General features: G+C 43.1%; 1 protein-coding gene across 2 annotated transcripts in view; it reads left to right on the forward strand.

Moving 5' to 3' along the window:
* TOX3 (TOX high mobility group box family member 3) overlaps positions 1-12,478 on the forward strand; it is a 120,179-nt gene that overhangs the window by 68,528 nt on the left and 39,173 nt on the right. The window lies entirely within an intron of this gene.

Genomic DNA, 12,478 nt, shown 5'->3' on the forward strand with positions numbered 1-12,478 from the left:
GAGCTGCTTACAAATTGCTGTATAATCACATCTTTTTAAATTCATGCAGAGAAATGTTAAGGTAATCTTGAATGTACTGGCATACAACGACTGTTTGGGATTCCAAGAATAAAATGCCTCCCTTATTTAGGAATGCTTAAACTCATGGTTATTTTATGTAAAATGCAAAAATAAGTTTGAGCTCTACACCAGATTAACACTGACATCTTGACTGAATTCCATTACTTGTTTTTAAGATGAAAGCCAACAGTTCCTACGTTGAAGGGATTTTATTTTATGGTTATGTTTAAAAAACCATTAGCCTCATACTCCAACTAATTAAAATATAGGTCTAAAGGGGGGGGGGAACCTCCTTTAAAAATAAATATAAGATATAAAATCTTAAGTTACAGATTTCAGAGTAGTTGTTTGGGAGGCATGTAATTTCCCTCCCTCCTGCCCTGAGACCTTATCAGAAGTGGGATTTAGAGTCTCCTATGAGCCCTTTCCTAGTAAAAGATTTTAGCTAAATAAACAAACATAACTGGTAGGATACAGAGAACTAATGAAAGCTATATGATCGCCCATCTGGTAAAAAGTTGTCCCTGCAGAATTCAGGCAATCATAAAATCACAGAAAAAATGTATGTAATCAAGATATTCTTGCAGTGTGAGCAAAAACTCCCTGCCCTACACTGTAAACCACTAGTCCTGACATGTTTCCATAGCCAGCACAGAACCAGGGTCTTGTACATTCTTACAATTTCTTATCAGGTATCTGAGACATGTTCTTAAGCTTTTGGAAATGATAGATGTGAATTAATAGGCATTCACAGACATATGTAATCCTGTTTGATTTAAACGATTATGTATTTGCTGACAAAATCTTATCATTGATAACTTTTGAATTAAATGGGCTTCAAGTATTTGGTGCATCAAATATGTCTGAGACTGGAAAGTAGACATAATAAGTCACTTATCATTCTTTGGGAAGAATTTATAGGTTTATTTCTCTTTTTAAAAGCCTTAGAATAACGGCTAAAACTTTCTGTTTCTTGACTTATTCAAAACAGGGGGAAAACATGCAACTGAGTATTTATATAAGCGTAAAGCTTCAGAGCTGACAACCAACTAGTTGATACATATTTGGAACCCATTTAAGATAATCCTTAATTGCAGTCAATAATCTTATAAGCAGATAACATCCAAAGTCAGCATAATGCCCACTTGAAGAAAGAACACTGATTGTGTTTGGATAGTGCAACAGCAAGAATCCTGTAATATGTCTTTTAAAAGACTTTAACTTTGTTTATGCTTAATGTATGAATTGATCTATATCCAGATTTCTCAGTCTCAGCACTATTAGCATTTTGGTTTTGTTTTGTTTTTTAGCAGACAATTTTTTTTTTCCATTGTCATTTGTTTTTTAATTAAACCTATTTTGTATTGGAGTATAGCTGATTAACAATGTGATAGATTCAGGTGGACACTAAAGGGACTCAGCCATGCACTTACATGTGTCCGTTCTCCCCTAAACTCCCCTCCCATCCAGGATATGGCACTAACAGCACTTTGGATAGGATAATATTTCGATGCGGGAGCTGCTCTGTGCATTGCAGGATATTTAGGAACATCCTTGGCTTTTACCCACTAGATGCCAGAAGTACTCTTTAGTCATGACAATAAAAACTCTCTCTAGTTAGTTAGTTAGTTAGTTTAGTCGCTCAGTCATGTCCGACTCTTTGCAACCCCATGAATCGCAGCACGCCAGGCCTCCCTGTCCATCAGCAACTCCCAGAGTTCACTCAGACTCACGTCCATCGAGTCAGTGATGCCATCCAGCCATCTCACCCTCTGTCGTCCCCTTCTCCTTCTGCCTCCAATCCCTCCCAGCATCAGAGTCTTTTCCAATGAGTCAACTCTTCGCATGAGATGGCCAAAGTACTGGAGTTTCAGCTTTAGCTTCATTCCTTCCAAAGAAATCCCAGGGCTGATCTCCTTCAGAATGGACTGGTTGGATCTCCTTGCAGTCCAAGGAACTCTCAAGAGTCTTCTCCAACCCCACAGTTCAAAAGTATCAGTTCTTCGGCACTCAGCCTTCTTCACAGTCCAACTCTCACATCCATACATGACCACAGGAAAAACCATAGCCTTGACTAGATGGACCTTAGTCAGCAAAGTAATGTCTCTGCTTTTGAATATGCTATCTAGGTTGGCCATAACTTTTCTTCCAAGGAGTAAGTGTCTTTTAATTTCATGGCTGCAATCACCATCTGCAGTGATTTTGGAGCCCCTCCCCCCAAAAATAAATAAACTCTCTAGACAGCATCAAATATCCCCTGGTTGGGGAGGTGGTGCAAAATTACCCCTGGTTGGGAATCACTGGTCTCTATACCTGTGTATTTATAACTGTAAATCTATAGCTTTATTTTGTCTCTATATGAGCATAGTTTTAGGCACCCCAACATGATATGATACAGTTCAGGAGCATTAAACTTTATACTTAAGGAATCAAAGAGTGGAAGACAATGCAGAAAATCATTTTTGGTGGAATTCATACTAACTCATAATTAGAGAGATTGATTGAAACTAGAGAACACATGTTTTACCTTTGGTTGGGAGAGTTTGGTGACTGAACTAAAAAAATAGTGTAATTAGTTAAAATGTTTTCATTTAAAAATAGCGAAGAACATTTTGCTTAATGCATGGTTCCTTTTTTACGTTTGAAATTTCATAGGGTTGTGCAAGAAGACCCAAGAGACTTATTGAAGGTATTTAGAATAAATATGTCCCATCATTAGAGACCTTAAAGTTTGTTTTCAGTGGAACGTTTCTGAGGTCCTGGGTCATTTGATTGCAGTATGAACTACAAAGTCTGGCAGGACAAGGAAAAGAACTCAGATTTTATCTTAGATGACTTTCCATTTCTATTTTAAGACTTGGCAGTGCTTTGGCAAACCCTCTCAATGGTTCACCTGAATTTGAAGTGAACTGAATCACGTGCACAAAAATAAATGGCTTAGAAAAAAAATAATAAATGGCTTAGCTACACACTAATGCTGCCAGTGGCAAGGACCCCTGAGTTGATTCTGAGGCCGTTGCCTCAGTAGTTGAGTACTTCCTGTGTGCCAGGCCATGGGGCTGTGATGACCAATGGGCCACATACAGCCTTTGCCCTCAAGGGAGTCAGACATGGAAACAGATCGTTTTAGCACAGTGTAGTGATGTCTTGTGGCTCAGCTGGCAAAGAATCCACCTGCAGTGTGGGAGACCTGGGTTCAATCCCTGGGTTGGGAAGATCCCCTGGAGAAGGGAAAGGCTACCCACCCCAGTCTTCAGGGCTGGAGAATTCCATGGACTGTGTAGTCCATGGGGTCACAAGGAGTCAGACATGACTGAGCGCTCTTCACACTTCCCTTTAGAGTGATGTACAGTTTGCTTTGGAGCTTGAAAGAGGAGACTCTAGCAGAGCCCAGGGGTGCACAAGGTGCTGCCAAGCAAGGCTTTCCAAGGTGGTGGTGTTTTTTTTTTTTTTCTTCCAGTTTTATTGAGATATAATTGACATATGGCATGGTATAAGTTTAAGGTGTACAACATAATAATTTGAAATGATTATCCTGGTATCAAGAACATCCATCATCTCATACAGATTCAAAATTAAAGAAATATAAAAAGCGGTTTTTTTCTTAGTGAAGAACTCCTAGGATTTCTTCTTTTGACCATTGTCATATATTACATGAAGCAGGGTTGATTATATTTATCATGTTGGACATTACATCCCTAGTATGTTTTATCTTATACTGAAAGTTTGTACCTTTTGATCACCTCCTCTGACCCTCCCTCTCCCAGTAACCACCAATCTGACTTGTTTTCCTATGAATGTGTTCATTTGTTTTTGAAGTATAATTGACCTACAACACTATATTAGTTCCTGTTATACAACATAGTGAATTGATATTCTATACATTTCAAAATGATCACTGTGATATATCACATGCAAAGACGTTGCATAATTATTGACTGTATTCCTTACACTGTACCTTTCATATCTGTGACTCATATACTTTGCCACTGGAAGTTTGTACCTTTCACGCTCCTGCTCCTGTTATATTTCTATCCTCCCACCACCACCTCCCCTCTGGCAGCTGTCTGTTTGTTCTCTGTGTCTATGAGTCTGTTTCTGTTTTGTTATATTTGTTCTTTTTGTTTGTTTGTTTTATAGATTCACATATACATGAAATAATATGATATTAGTCTTTCCCTTTTTGACTTACTGCACCTATGACAATACCCTCTAGGTCAATCCATACTGTCACAAAAGGCAAGATTTCTTCCTTTTTATGGCTGAGTAGTATTCCATTTATATATGTACCATATCTTCCTTACCCATTCATCTATTGAGAGACACTTAAGTTGCTTCCATAACTTGGCTATTGTGAATAATGCTGCAGTGAACCTCAGGAGGCATAGATCTTTTCAAATTAATATTTTTGTTTTCTTCATATAAATACCCAGGAGTGGAATGGCTGGATCTTCTGGTAGTTCTGTTTTTCATTTTTTGAGGAATCTCCATGCTGTTTTCCATAGTGGCTGCACCAATTCACATTCCTACCAACAGTACACAAGGGTTCCCTCCCTTTTCTCTGCATTCCATGGAATTGTTTTCTGAGCATCCCTGAAGATGATACCTACTGTGTGCATCAGTGGGTCTATTTATTATAAATTAAAGTGAAGTGAAAGTTGCTCAGTTGTGTCCAACTCTGCGACCCCATGGACTATATAGTCCATGGAATTCTCCAGGCCAGAAAACTGGAGTGGGTAGCCTTTCCTTTCTCCAGGGGATCTTCCCAACCCAGGGATCGAACCCAGATCTCCTGCATTGCAGGCAGATTCTTTACCAACTGAGCTATCAGGGAAGCCCCATTATAAATGAACCCACACTAAAGTGCCCAAGAGAGATGAGAACAAAGTAGTTATTTCTTTCAGGGATGTTAGAATTTATCTTGAGACACAGCCCTTTCTAAACCCAAGTAACTGCTAGGAACAGAAATTTGCATGTGAATGTCAGCTCTTTGGGGGACAGGCAGAGATCTTTCTGGGTTTTACAGTGACATCAAAGGAAGTAGCTGTTTTTTCCATCCATGTTAATGGCTACTTGTTTCTCTCATTTCAGTCCTTTTCAACAACCTGAAAGAGACCAAGCACATCTAATGCACAAGTTGCTATCATTGTATAAAGGATGCCCAGTTTGCCAAATACAAGGGAAAACCCTGTAAGAAAAGACATTCTTCTTACTTTCTGGAAGTTATACTCTGGACCTTATCTTCTGCTTAATGTTGGCTGGTACTTCTTCTCTTCTGTCTTTAGTCTTTCCTCTGCTTGCAAATATCCATACAGCATGTCTGAGCTAAAGCTCTCCAAAGTGTAGTCTGTACTTGCCATCTCCCATATGTTCTCTGTTCACTGCCAAGAATGCACACATCCCCATTTCTTTGTCTGCCAGGCCTGCTGATGACAAGTAATTTTCTCTACCAGAGTGCTCTTGTCTCATAGACAAACTCCTATACATCCTTCAAGACCCCGTTTAAGTGGCCTCTGTTATTTGAAAACTTCTGCTGACTTTCCATGGGGAGTGTTTTTCTTATCTCTAGTGTATAGAGTGGAGAAGGCAATGGCACCCCACTCTGGTGCTCTTGCCTGGAAAATCCCATGGACGGAGGAGACTGGTGGGCTGCAGTCCATGGGGTTGGGAAGAGTAGGTCACGACTGAGTGACTTCACTTTCACTTTTCACTTTCATGCACTGGAGAAGGAAATGGCAACCCACTCCAGAGTTCTTGCCTGGAGAATCCCAGGAACAGGGGAGCCTGGTGGGCTGCCGTCTCTGGGGTCGCACAGAGTTGGACACGACTGAAGCAACTTAGCAGCAGCAGCAGCAGTGTATAATGTGGTGATGTGGAGTCCTACCTGTCCTTAACATTAGAGCACTTCTAGGGTAGAAACTGAGTCTTATTCACCTGGATTCTACCAAATATGTACCATGGTGTCTTTTATATTATGTGTGTGTGCTCAGTAGCTCAGTCACGTTTGATTCCTTGCAACCCCATGGACTGTAGCCCACCAGGCTCCTCTGTCCAGGGGATTCTACAGGCAAGAATACTGGAGTGGGTTGCCATTTCCTTCTCCCGAGGAAGCTTCCTGACACAGGGATTGAATCTGTGTCTCCTGCATTGGCAGGCAGATTCTTTACCACTGAACCACCTGGAAAGCCCCTTTTATATTGTAAAAGTGAAAGTGTTAGTCGCTCAGCTGTGTCCGATGCTTTGCAACCCCATGGTCTGTACGCCACCAGGCTCCTCTGTCTATGGGATTTTCCAGGCAAGAATACTAGAGTGGGTTTCCATTCACTTCTCCAGGGGATCTTCCAACTCAAGGACTGGACTCAGGTCTCCCACATTGCAGGCAGATCCTTTACCGTCTGAGCCACAAATAAATATTACATGAAATGTTTCAATGATCCATTTATTTTTCCCAGATTACCAAACACCAAGTTCTTTACTCTCAACTTTCTTTTTTGTTTAGTCATGTGCCTCTTCCATATGAAACACTTTGCTGGGGGCTTTGTCTTGTCTTACTTCTCCTTACATAGCCCAATCCCATGAAGTTCTGTCCTTTCCTTCTTCAGAAACTTAGAGAGGGAACATGAAGCATGGTACCTAATGACAACCCAACATGTAAGTGGTAAAGCTTGGATTTGAACTTGGATCTTTCTGGCTCATTCATCCACTCATGCACTCAACTGATAATACTGATATATACTTACTGTGAGCAACCATACTTACGCCGGGGCTAGAGGAAACCGCATGGACCCAGATAAATTCCCTGTCACCACGGACTCTCTACTCTGGTGAGGCCAGAAACAGACGACTAAATACATTGAAGGAACTTCCCTGGTGGTCCAGGGGCTAAGACTCTGAGCTCCCAGTGCAGAGGGCCCAGATTCCATCCCTAGTTGGGGAGCTGGATTCCACATGCTGCAACTAAGAGTTTGCTGCTACAACTAAGACCCAGTGCAGCAAAATAAATAAGGATGGGGTGTGCGTGCCTTATTCTAGCTAAGCTGATCTGGGGAGGGACCTTAAGCAGAAACTGACATGAATTAATGGTGGAGGGGAGAGTGGTCCAGGCAGGGAGAAGATCAGGGGCACTGGCCTGGAGAAGGCAGCGAGGAACAGCCAGGGCAGAGTACCTGGATGTGAGCGGCTCAGAGGTATTTTGGAGGAGGAATCAGTGGCCAGGTCATGTGGGTATGTGTAGCCCATGGATAGGGATAAGGCTTTTACCCTGTAAACCAAAGGGAAGCTATTTGAGTTCATTAGGTAGTAAAATTCTCTTGTGCAATCTTATAAGCCTTTGCAGTTTGTAAAACAGACATGCTTGGTCTGTTTTGGTTTCTGCAAGGCTCTGAAATGTCACCTTAGTCATGAGTACAGATAGAAAAAGTAGCTTTCTGTGCACAACCCATTTCGTTCTCAAAACCCCCAGGATGAGGCAAATGCTGTTCCGCCCACATTAGAGAAAGGAAAAGTGAAAGCCATGGTGGCTAACTAGCTTGTGCATAGTTACAGGGCTCGCAAGCAGTCAATAACTGCTGGAGTTTGAACCTGTCCCAAAGGTGAGTTAGGTAACCTACCTGCCTTCCCATGACTAGCCCAGTGGGATTGGATTGCAAAGCCAGTTAGTCTGACTTGTAATGAAATGCTCTCTGTACTACATTTTTCCTGCTCTTGGCCCTGCCTGGTCTCAGCATCTGCAACTTGGTGCCAACCTTGCCATGTGAACTGGTTTCTCAGCTTCTATCCTGATACCCATCTTGTACACCTCCTACAGGCGGTGTGCTCGAGGGAAAGGGGCTTTAAGTCTCTCTCACTGAATCTTCCCTTCAACAAAACCCTTCCTGGATCTTCCTGTTTAATGCATTTCAAAATATTGGGTTGGTCAAGAAGTTTGTTTGGGTTCTTCCATAACGTCTATGGAAAACCCTAAATGAACTTCTTGGCCCATGCAGTAAATACTTAGACTGGCCTTCAGGGCCCCCTCGGAGCCTGGCCACTGACCATCTCTCCATAGTGACCTTGCCTTTCCTCAATACCTGCCGTTCGCCTGCAGCCAGATGGATCTGTCTGTTCCTGGAAGGAAGCCTGTGCTTGCTAAGATCTGCAGCTTTGCTCGTCCCATTCTCTCTGCCTGGGCCATGCCCCACCCCCACCATCATACTTCTTTCAAGATACGCTCTTTGAAAAGGCCATTCCCTTTTGATTCCGTCTTCTAAGCGTGCAGACCATTTGTCAGTGTCACTCACCAACCAACCTGGCCCTTGATAAATGTTTTGTGCTATCACTCGAACCGAGTTGTCATCTCTTAAAACCAATGGTCACGTCTCCTGCTTCAACTTCTTGACGTCTGCAGATAGAGCCCCAACCACATCCTTTTAATTAGCCTCTATGAGGTCCCCAGTGAAGTGTTGGTAAGGCTTTCAGGAGGAGGAAGTGAGATAAATTATAATTACACGAAAGGTGTGGTCACTTCACAGCAGATGCCTTACCACTGGCCCCTTTGGGTATGTATTTAAGGAAAATTGGGCCTTTTCCTGTTCCCTGAATATCGGTGATGCTCAGTAGCTGGACCAATCCCAAGGACTGCTCCATTTTTGCTAAAAGGGAAACTTGATTTGAGAAATTTATTATCCTCTCCTCTACTTATATATATATATATTTTATATTAAACAAGTACAGTTGGGTTTGAGAGGGTGTTGGGGTTTTTTTCATTATTTTTCTTGCTACTTCTAACTAGTCCAGATGGCTATGCCATTCACCGACTCAAATGTGTCCAGATCATGAAACTCTAAAGGCCTCCCTGTTTGCGCAGAGCCCATATGTTTAGGCATTGTTGCTCCTTGTGTGGGTCCACAGAACGTGTTGAAAAATCTAACAGGGGAACTTGCATTTCCTACTTGGTCCAAGTTAAGATATTTCTGTCCTTCCTCCTGGTCGTGAGGGGAGGGGAGGGGGATCATGGTCACCTTTCAAGTGATTACTTTCTCCTCTAAGCGAGGAAGGTAAGAAGAGATGATAAATAATTGAACGAAGCCTTTATTACTCTAAACAGTACAGCTTGTGCTATGTCAGCATTTTGGCAAGATCAGCGTCAGATGTATGGAAAGGTTTTTTTTAAAAAAAGAAATTTCCACCCATTAGCCTAAAATTAATCAGGCTCATCATTTTCAAATAGGAGTCTATTTTTGAGTTCCTGAGAAATTGGTTCAAAATGTAGATTTAAAAAAATGATAATAATACTTTTTCTTTTTTTTTGTCCACACCATGAGGCATGCAGAACCAGGGATGGAAACAGTGCCCCCTACAGTGGAAGCATGTAGTCTTAACCACTGGACCACCAGGGAAGTCCCAAAATACCGATTTTTTTTAGGTCCCCACTGCCAGTCCATTCTAAAGGAGACCAGCCCTGGGTGTTCTTTGGAAGGAATGATGCTAAAGCTGAAACTCCAGTACTCTGGCCACCTCATGTGAAGAGTTGACTCATTGGAAAGACTCTGATGCTGGGAGGGATTGGGGGCAGGAGGAGAAGGGGACGACTGAGGATGAGATGGCTGGATGGCATCACTGACTCGATGGACGTGAGTCTGAGTGAACTCTGGGAGTTGGTGATGGACAGGGAGGCCTGGCGTGCTGCGATTCATGGGGTTGCAAAGAGTTGGGCACGACTGAGAGACTGAACTGAACTGAACTGCCTTGAGATTCTGATACATTAAATCCTAGTTGGGTATCAGGTCATCTGCCTTTAATACCAGGCATCTGATTACTCCTTGGTTCCTAGCACCAGACTTTGAGAAACTCTAACCTATACTTGAAAGCCAAAATTTCAAAAAACAAGATATTTCAATGAAAAAAAACATCAACTAACTAATTTGAAGCTCAAATTTTTGCCCCATTAGATTGTTGGCTTTCTCTTCTCTTCTTGCCTGCCAGCCAGAATCTCTGTTATTCATTGCAACTTGTTTTTAGCCACTGAAGGCATCATCCTTAACACTCCAACCCCACCCACCTATAGGCCTGTTTATCCTTCCTAGAAAGGGTTAGTGCATTTTCTAGAATAAAGCATTTTTCTTCCAAGCTAAGTATCTCTAGTGTTTAAAATATTCATTTTATTAGAGTATATAGGTGACAGAGGATGAGATGGCTGGATGGCATCATCAACTCAATGGACATGCGTTTGAGCAAACTCTGGGAGATGGTGAATGACAGGGAAGCCTGGTGTGCTGCAGTCTATGGGGTTGCAAAGAGTCAGACATGGGTAAGCAACCGAACAATAACAGCAAATTCTTTTTCCACTTTTTCTCATATGCGTGGTTTTCCAAGGGACCCTCTGGTAATGTGCGTACTCAGTTGCTTCAGTCATGTCCAATTCTTTGTGACCCCCAGAGGAGCCTGCGGCTCCTCTGTCCGTGGGATTCTACAGGCAAGAATACTAGAGTGGGTTGCCATCCCCTCCTCTGGGGGATCTTACTGACCCAGGGACCGAACCCCTGTCTCTTGTGTCTCCTGCATTGTAGGCATATTCTTTACCCCTGAGCCACTTGGGAAACCCAGTGGTGATGGATGCTTGGTTTCTCCTTCTTATTTGAATTTCATGTGCTGACTCTGTGCTCTGCTTGGCTTGGAGGACAATGCCACATACCATCGTTTCACAACTAGAAATGAATTTATCTATTTGTTTGTTCAGTTGAGATTTATTGAACACCTACTATTTATCAAACACTCACCTTGGCACTGGGACATCAGTGTAAACAATAGATAACACATTCTTATTCTCACTAAGTTTACAATCTAGTGGAGAAGAAAGATAAGACCTAGGTTACATTGTGATAAGACCTGATGCAAAGAACTGACTCGTTGGAAAAGACCCTGATGGTGGGAAAGATTGAAGGCAGGAGGAGATGGGGACAAAAGAGGATGAGATGGTTAGATGGCATCACAGACTCGATGGACATGAGTTTGAGCAAGCTCTAGGTGTTGGTGATGGACAGGGAAGCCTGGCATGCTGCAGTCCATGGGGTCGCAAAGAGATGGACAAGACTGAGCGACTGACCTGAACTGACTGAGGTTACGTTGAAAAGTGTTATGGAAAAGGAAAGTAGGGGAAGGGTAGTGTTCTAGAGGTGGAAGAAGGCTGCAAAGAAATGTTATATGGTAATCAGAGAGAAGGTGACATTTGAGAAAAGTCTCAAAAGGAGGGGAGTGAGCAAGCTATCAGGCTTCCCAGGTGGTGCAGTGGTAAAGAATATGCCTGCCAATGCAGGAGACACAGGAGACTCGGGTTTGAACCCTGAGTCGGGAAGATTCCCCTACTGGAGGGCATGGCAACCCACTCTAGCATTCTTGTCTGGAGAATCCCACAGACAGAGGAGCCTGAAAGGCTATCATCCATGGGATCACAAAGAGTCAGACACAACTGAGCGTGCACAAGAATGCCCACGAGCACACCAGGGACACTTGGAGTGACAACAGTCTGGGCAGGGGAAACAGCCAGTGCAAAGACCCTGAGATGGGAATGTGTCAGGCATCTTGCAGGAATAGCAAGGAGAGGCTGGCAGGGATAGGGTGGGATAAGCAAGCAGGAAGAACATCGACAAAGGGCGGAGAAGACTTCGGGCCATTGTGCAGATTTGGGCTTCTTCCGTTGGATGAATGGGCAGCCACTGCAAAGTTTTGAGCAGAGGAGGGAGGTGATCTGACTTGGATTTTCCAACGGTCTCTTTGGCTCGGTGCTGAGAATAGACTGTGTGGTAGGGGCTTGGCAGAGCTAGCGGGACCTGCCAGGAGGCTGCAACAGGGACCCAGGAGGGCATGGATGCTGGGGCCTGCCTGAATCCTGCAGAGGCGGTGGCAAGCAGTCGGTTTTGGATATAATTAGAAAGATGAGCCAACAGAATCTTTTGATGATTTGATGGGGGAAGGGAGAGAGAAAGACTGGATTCAAGGATGATTTTTGGCCTGAGTCACCGGAACTGAGTCACTTCCCTTTCAAAGGAGATGAGGAAAGGCTGAGGGTGATGTGGTTGGGGGAGAAGATGAGGAATTCAGTTTTGCTCTCATGACTGAGATGCCTATTGATATCCAAGAGGAACTGCTGTGGGTGACTATATATGTGTCTGGTGCTCCGCAGGTAATTATCTAGAAGTTTTTAGCATATGCACAGGCAAATAATATTTTTGAAAGTGTTTTTTCTTAAAAAAAATGTTGCTTTGTACTTGAACCTGTTTATGTGTGCTTATGTACGTGTATGCACGCCAAGTTGCTTCAGTCAGGTCTGACTCTTTGCGATCCTATGGACTAGAGCCCGTCTGGTTTCACTGTCCATGGGCTTCTCCAGGTAAGAATACTGGAGTGGCTTGTCATGCCCTCCTCCGGGGCATCTCCCCTG

The sequence above is a fragment of the Capra hircus genome, chromosome 18 (assembly GCF_001704415.2).
Source record: "Capra hircus breed San Clemente chromosome 18, ASM170441v1, whole genome shotgun sequence".
NCBI classification, from domain to species: domain Eukaryota; kingdom Metazoa; phylum Chordata; class Mammalia; order Artiodactyla; family Bovidae; genus Capra; species Capra hircus.